Source organism: Mus caroli, chromosome 10 (assembly GCF_900094665.2).
Source record: "Mus caroli chromosome 10, CAROLI_EIJ_v1.1, whole genome shotgun sequence".
In the NCBI taxonomy this organism is placed as follows: domain Eukaryota; kingdom Metazoa; phylum Chordata; class Mammalia; order Rodentia; family Muridae; genus Mus; species Mus caroli.
The window spans coordinates 42,624,165-42,632,907 of record NC_034579.1 but is presented as its reverse complement, the minus strand read 5'-3'; positions in this window follow the sequence as shown (position 1 = coordinate 42,632,907).

Sequence of the window (8,743 nt, the reverse complement as noted above, 5' to 3'; positions counted from 1 at the left end):
TGATATTATTTTTATGTTTGCATGTTTATCTTCTTTTTGGTTTCTTGAAAGAAGATTATTTTCTTGCTTTTTCTAGGGTACATTTTCAACAAATGGTGCTTGTCCAACTGGTGGTTAGCATATAGAAGAAGGCAAATTGATCCATTCCTATCTCTTTTTGCAAAGCTCAAGTTCACATGGATCAAAGACGTACACATACAAACAGATGAATTGAAAGTAATAGAAAAGAAAGTGGGGAAGAACCTGGAGGACATGGGCACAGGAGAAAATTTCCTGAACAGAACACCAATAGCTTATGCTCTAAGATCAAGAATTGACAAATAGGAACTCATAAAATTGAAAACCTCCTGTAAGTAAAGGACACTGTCAATAGGACAAAATGGCAACCAACAGATTAGGAAAAGATCTTTACCATCCCTACATCCAATAGAGGACTATTATCCAATATATACAAGGAACTCAAGAAGTTAGACGTCAGAGAAACAAATAACCCTATTAAAAATCGGGAACAGAGCTAAACAAAGAATTCTCAACTGAGGAATACCAAATGACTGAGAAGCACCTAAAGAAATATACAACATCCTTAGTCATCATGAAATGCAAATCAAAACAACCTTGAGATTCTACCTCACAACAATCAGAATGTCTAAGATCAAAAACTCAGGTGACAGCAGATGCTAGCAAGGACGTGGAGAAAAAAGAACGCTCCTCCATTGCTGGTTGGATTGCAAGCTGGTACAACCATTGTGGAAATAAATCTGTCAGTTACCCAGAAAACTGGACCTAGTACTACCTGAGGACCCAGTAATAGCACTCCTGTGCATATACCGAGAAGATCCTCCAACATATAACAAGGACACCTGCTGCACTATGTTCATGGCAGCCTTATTTATAATAGCCAGGAGCTGGAAAAGACCTAGACTTCCCTCACCAGAAAAAAAAAATGGATATAGAAAGTGTGTTGCATTTACACAATGGAGTACTATTCAGCTATTAACAATGAATTCATAAAACTTTTAGGCAAATGGATGGAACTAGAAAATATCATCCTGAGTAAGGTAATCCAATCACAAAAAAACAGACATGGTACTCACTTAGCCCAGAAGCTCAGAATATCCAAGATACAATTCATGGACCACATGAAGCTCAAGAAGAAGGATGACCAAAGTGTGGATACTTTGGTCCTCTTTAGAAGGAGGAACAACATACCCATGGGAAGAGTTACAGAGACAAAGTGTGGAGCTGAGAAAGCCTTCCAGAGACTGTCCCATCTGGGGATCCATCCTATATACAGTCACCAAACACAGACACTATTGAATATGCCATCAAATCTTGCTGACAGTAGGCTGATATAGCTGTCTCCTGAGAGGTTCTACCAGTGTCTGACAAATACAGAGGTAGATGCTCTCAGACAACCTTTGAACTTAACACAGGGTCTCCAATGGAGGAACTAGAGAAAACACCCAAGTAACTGAAATGGTTTGCTGCCGCATAGGAAGGACACCAATATGAACCAACCAGTACTACCAGAGCTTTTAGGGACTAAACCACCAACCAAAGAGTACACATGGAGGGGCCCATGGCTATAGCATCATATGTAGCAGAGGATGGCTTTGTTGGCCATCAATGAGAGAAGCAGCTTTTGTCATGTGAAGACTCTATGCCCCAGTGTATGGGAATGCCAGGGCTAGGAAACAGGAATGGGTGAGTTTGTGAGCAGGAGGAGTGGGGGAGGGGAATAGGGGTTTTTTGGAGGGGAAACTGGGGAAGGCTATAACATTTGAAATGTTAATAAAGAAAATATCTTATTTAAAAATATTAAAAATAATGATCTAAAATTATTTTGAAAAGTTAAATATATTTAAAGAACTCTAAAAAATATGAACATTGTTATTGGCTTTTTAATGTGTGTTACAGTTTTCTTCTTGCTCAGCTAGCTCCCAAATAATTGAAACTGGACTATGTTATTTATTTAACATGCTTAAGCCACAATAGTAAGCAGTAATTACCCTATTGTAATCCTCTAAAATAATCTGGTTATCTCCTAGCCAAAATTCTCCGGATATTTGCATTTTATAATTTTTTTTTTTTTTGCTTGTGCTGTGTTTTCATCCCTGCTCCTGGTCTCTCTCCCCATGACTAATCATATATTTATCTCTCTCCAACACTTTCTGTTGGCTACCAGGAAGTCCCTATTCTTTCCCTTGCTTAATCATTGGTTTTTGAACTATTTTTATTGAGGAGCAGACATTTATACAGGATTGAGAGAGGAAGTTCTCTGAATAAGGATTGCAACCAGATATAGGGGAAAGAGAAATCAAAATTTGAATCTTCACACAGTGCACAATAACATTAGCCCATATGTTTAGTTGAAATTAAGAATATATTTTTTTCCTTCCTTCTAGAAGTGATTAAGACAATTTATGAGTAATAATTATCAAGGTATTTCATGAGAAATATTATTGTGTTTGTTAGCACTATTTTATAGACTTAGCTAAGAACAGCTAAGAAATATATTCATATTCCCTATATTCAGTCACCTCCCAAGTTCTCCTGCTTAAATTCATTACCATAGCACACGTTTTCCTAATTGCCTATGCAGTAGCTATTCAGGATAATTTTTCAGGCTATACAAATGTCAAGTTATTGGTACTGCTGACTTTTTAACTAAACTGACTATGCATGTGAAAAGAGTAGGCCAAGACACATTTTTCATCAGATATGTCTGACTACTGACTAAAAGCAAATTCCCTTCACAGTTATAAAAGATTTTCAACAGATAATATTGAAAGATTGATATACAGTGTCAATATGCATATATAAGTTTTCCTAATTTAGGCAAAGGTTTGGATCAAAGCTCCCTATTTAGAATAGGAAGCTCAGCTGTGCATCATACCAGGATGCAAGCTGCAGGCATTTGTTGAGGTCAGGATAACAATAAATTTTTTAAAAGTAATTATTAATATTCCCCTTCTGTCATTCACTCTGTGATTCTATCCTTGTGGTTAATTTGAAATTCAAGAAAACCCCAGCCTACCACTATTCTAATACAGTCTTGTAAGACAGGCTGAGATTAGAACATTCTTACTATATTATGACTCAACCTGTTTATCCTAGTAACTCTTTATTACTTTCAAAATATATAAATCTGCTTTGCCTTAATCAGTGTTCTAAGGATAGAGGAGAACTGTGATCACAGCAACTCTTATTTTAAAGCCCATTATTTGTAGCTTGAGGTATACATGGGATTGTGGAAGTTGAGAGTTCTGCATCAAGATTCCTAGGCAGCAGGAACAGAGAGAGCCACTGGGCCTGACTCAGGCTATTGAACTTCAAAGCCCACACTCAATGACACAGTGCCTCCAATAAGATCACACTTCTTCCAACAAAACCATAGATCAATATTAAGTAGTGTCCTTTTTTAATTAGACATAACACCATACCCCTAAATTGGAAACCTATACCATACATTGCTTGGATGAGTAAGAACCTGAGGCTAGGCAGTTCAGAGACCTGTGGTAAAAACAAACACTATTAATCTATTTTTAAAAAGACAATGATAAAATTCAGTCATCATCACAGTAGCTTACTCCAACAGAAAATGGGAACAATTTCAGAGGACACAGTCAGAAATTACATATATACACCCAGAGAAATTGGAACACACAGCTCCAAATGTGATATCACCGTTCAAATCCTACCATCAGAACCTGTGGAAGAGGACCCAGGGTCAGGGGAGAGATTTGGAACACAGAGCTCTAAATGGGATATTCCCTTCAAATACCTATCCTGAGAGCTCAGGAAACCCTCTGGTTGAGAGGTCAGGAATAGTATAAGAGCAAGAGGAGATGTAGGACACTAGGAGAACAAGACCCTCTAAGTCAACTAAGCAAAGCTGGATGAACTCATTGAGACTGATGCAGTAAGTACAGGCCCTATATAGGTCCTCCATGTATAATAGCTTTATATATATATATATATATATATATATATATATATATATATATATGATACATAGATAGATATAGGTATAGATATAATATAGATATTATGTATGTATATTAATATATCACTTACCAAAATATATTTACATTAATAATTTATTTTAGCAATCATTAGTATTCAATCTTTGGTTAATGACATAAATATTGAGCTATTTATTAGATGTATAGCATAGTTATATAGTTATACACACTAGCATATCATAGGAAATTAACTAGATTTTTATTACACTTTGCATAAACTGTCCTACCAAGCCATCTTTAAAGTAAGTTTTGAATTGAACTAAGAAAATTAATAAAATAATGAATGATTTTAAAAGGAGGTACTAATTGGTTAGTAATCACTTCACAGCCTCCTACACAGACAGATGCCTACTTTAATTTTAATATGTTTATTAAAGTTTCCTCTGAAGCAGTTTTATATCAGAAGCTCTGCTCCATTAAATGAAATTAAATACAGTATTTTTCCAGGTGGTACTGATATTTCAATGTGACCTTAGGATATTTTGTTTCGAGAATGGCTTAAAATAATTTTTATACAGTGCAAGTACATAGTCAGCCAAAAGAGATGGGTCTACTACTTTTAGATAACACGGGCAAATTGATGCATTATACAAATTCTGTACATCTTTTATAGATGCCCAAATGTAATCGCATAAAATGCATCACCATAAATCATTTCTGCCTTATTATTTAAAATATAGAATGCCATCTCCAATATTAAGACAATATTAGCTATATTATTTGCTATGGAGTGGTAGAGAAAGTCCATAATCTCTTAGTGGATTGCAAGCCCATTTTTCCTTTGAATTTTGTGTTTTCTTCCATCTCACTTTTACGATATTTTTGATACTGATTTTACCCAAGAAACAAAAAACTGTGGTAATGTGAAACATAAATTTCCTGAACTAAATGGAGTCCATTAGGAGAAACGCTGGATGCAAAGCTGTTAGATAAGGGATGGCAGCTTAACATAAATTAAGCAATAGCCATTCAGGAGAGGATGCAGTAGAATTCTAAGATTCTCAGCAGCTCATTTATCAACAACATAGCATGTACTCTGTTTCAGAGGTAGAATATTAAATGCCAGATGTAAAAAAAAAAAAATCTTATAAAGTCTTTCCATTTTTGACAATGCATAAGGCCATGTTCGAATCAGATCACTATTGAATATGTACTGCGTGCTGACAGATTGATTACATAAGGGCCAAGAAATATGGATTCTCTTTTATTTGTTTTAGATTACTGTAGTCTATTTCGAAGTCATTTCCAAGGGTTTTGGATACTTTTAAAAGTCAAGAGAAAGTACTTATACTTTAACTTGGAAATTGAGCATGCAGTTTTCACACAGAATGATAAAAAATTGTATAGTTAGATGTGGGACTCACAGAGGACAGCAGCTTAAAGCTCTCTTTAATAAAAAAAAACGTAAAATTTATACCCTAAATATAAGTGCACTGATCTTTAAAGCTATGCATGTCAAGAACAAGAGACAGGATCTCTCTCCCATGAGTTATGGTGGAAATCAACCTTTGCTACCTTTAATGTCAGTATTGATGCTGAGTTGGCCTCTAACACAATTGCTTCCAAAGGAAAAATATCAGAAGCAAAAAGAGAATAATTTACAAGTTTGGGTAGGTGATAGATAAATAAAGACACATATAAGAGTATTCAAGTATTAGTAAAATTAACTTCTGCCTTTTCCCCTGAGAGTGATAAATTTCTCAAGCTATAGCTCTCACTGTGAACTTGCTGCCTGTGCCTGAGAATACTGGCCCTAGGACCTTAGGACCTTACAGTCTATTGGTGAAGATTTTGCATACTTGGCCCCTACTGAAAGTATGCTCACAGAGGAATACTTATTTAAAATAACACTATAAAAGTATTTATTTTAATTGTATAACATAAAAATAAAATCTGAAGTTAATAAACTAAGTAGCAAGATTTATTTTGTATCAGTGGCACATTTATACTGTTTATAATCTCACCATGGTGAGATCTTCTTCAGGTGACAGATAACTTAAAGCATATTTTATGTCCATCATAATATTGTCTTATCAGTTATTTATAGTAAAGTAGATAATATTACTTTTATATTTGTATAAAAGTGATTTGACAAATGATTTTGAATAAGTTAAAGACGATTCTCACAGGAATATTCAGTGTTTATAAAATGAGCAAGTGACATAGGTATTGAAAACCACATGTCTTTTCTAAGACAGCATTCATGGAGAGAATACATGATTGTAAATAATCATTAGTAGAATGTACAACTTTCTCCTTCTGAATCAAAATCTGGGCTTTGAGGGAAAGATTTAGAATATTGTGTTACTATGGGACATTAAAGGGTGCTTGGAACCATATCCTCTGCTGGAGTGCTCCATACACCAAATAGCGCAAGGAGGAAGTAAGTCTCCCAGGAGTATGGACAGGCTGGTGAGTGCAGTTAAGACTACCACAGCTGCTCAGAGAAACCTGCCCAGAACCCTCAGGACACAGGAACTGAGGAGCTTCCTGGGTCAGGAGTTTTCCAGTCTTTGTCTGCACACAGAGCTGATCCAGTGCCACGGAACCACATACATAAATACCACCAGGATTAAGCTGGTCTCTCCATGAGTGCCTACACAGTTGCAAGCATGGGTAAGACCATCATTTCATTTCAAATTCCTGGCCAAAGAGGGACCCTCACAGAGCCTCTACGACACAGGAAGCAAGGATCAACTGGGGACAGGATCCTTCTGGTCTCTATCTGCATCCCAGAGCTGACCCTGTACCACAGCACTTAATACCCAAATTCCTCCTGGAGAAAACTGATCTCCCGGGAGTACTGACACACAGGCTTGCAGGAGGGACATGCAAAACTCAGAGGCAGCAAGACCAGCTAACACCATAGATAACCAGATGGTGAAAGGCAAGCAGAAGAACATAAGCAACAGAAACCAAGACTACTTGGCATCATCAGAACCGGGTTATCCAACCACAGAGAACCCTGGTTACTCTTGCACACCAGAAAAGCAAGACTCTGACTTAAAATCACATCTCATGATGATGATAGAGGAATGTAAGAAGGACATAAAGAACTTCCTTAAAGATAAACCAGAGAACACAGGTAAACAGGTAGAAGACCTTAAAGAGCAAACACAAAAAAATCCCTTAAAAAATTACAAACACACACACACACACACACACACACACACACACACAAACACAAACAAACACATGAAGGAACTAAACAAAACCATCCAGGAACTAAAAATTGAAATAGAAACAACAACAATATCACAAAGGGATATAACACTGGAGATAGAAAAACTAAGAAAGAGACTAGGAGTCATAGATGCAAGTATCACCCACAGAATGCAAGAGATAGAAGAGAGACTCTATCAGAAGATACCATAAGAAACATTGGCACAACAACCAAAGAAAATGCAAAATGAAGAAAGCTCCTAATCCAAAACATGCAGGAAATCCAAGACACAATGTAAAAACCAAACCTAAGGATAACAGGTATAGAAGAGAGTGAAGATTTCCAACTTAAAGGGTCAGAAAATATCTTCAACAAAATTATAGAAGAAAACTTCCTTGACCTAAAGAAAAAAATGCCCATGAACATACAAGAAGCCTTCATAATGCCCAAAAGATTGGACCAGAAAATACATTCCCCCGTCATATAATAATCAAAACATCAAATTCGCAAAACAAAGAAAGAATATTAAAAGCAGTAAGGGTAAAAGATCGAGTATCATACAAAGGCAGACCTATCAGAATTACACAAGAGTTCTCACCAGAGACTATGAAACTTAGAAGATCCTTGGAAGATCTCATACAAACCTTAAGAGAACCCAAGTGCCAACACAGACTACTATACTCAACAAAACTCTCAATAACCATAGATGCAGAAACCAACATATTCCATGACAAAACAAAATTTACACAATATCTTTCCACAAATTCAGTCCTACAAAGGATAATAGATGGAAAACTAGAACACAAGGATGAAAACTACACTCTAGAAAAGGCAAGAAAATAATCTTTCAATAAACACAAAAGAAGATATCTACACAAACATAAAAATAACACCAGTAACAACAGGGAGCAATAATCACGATTCTTTAATATCTCTTAACATCAATGAACTCAATTTCTCCAAAAAGACAGACGAACAGACTGGTTGCATAAACAGAACCCAGCATTTTGCTACATACAGGAAATACAACTCATTGTAAAAAACAAGCACTACATCAGAGTAAAGGGCTGGAAAACAATTTTCCAAGCAAATGTCCCCCAAAAACAAGCTGGAGTAGTCATTTTAATATAGGATAAAATCTACTTTCAACCAAAAGTCATCACAAACAAAAAGGAAAAACATTTCATACTCATCAAAGGAAATATCTATTGAGAAGAACTCTTAAATCTGAACAACTATTCTCCAAATGCAAGGGCACCCATATTCATAAAAGAAACTTTAGCAAACTTAAAAGCACATATTGCACCCCACACAATAATTGTGGTAGACATCACCACCCTACTCTCATCAATAGACAGATCAGGGAAAGACAAACTAAACAGAGATACAGTGAAACAAACAGAAGTTTTGGACCAAATGGATTTAAAATATATCTATACAACATTTTATCATATATATATATATATATATATATATATATATATATATATATCCCTTCTCAGCACTTCATGGTACCTTCTCCAAAATTGACTATATAATCAGTCACAAATTAGAC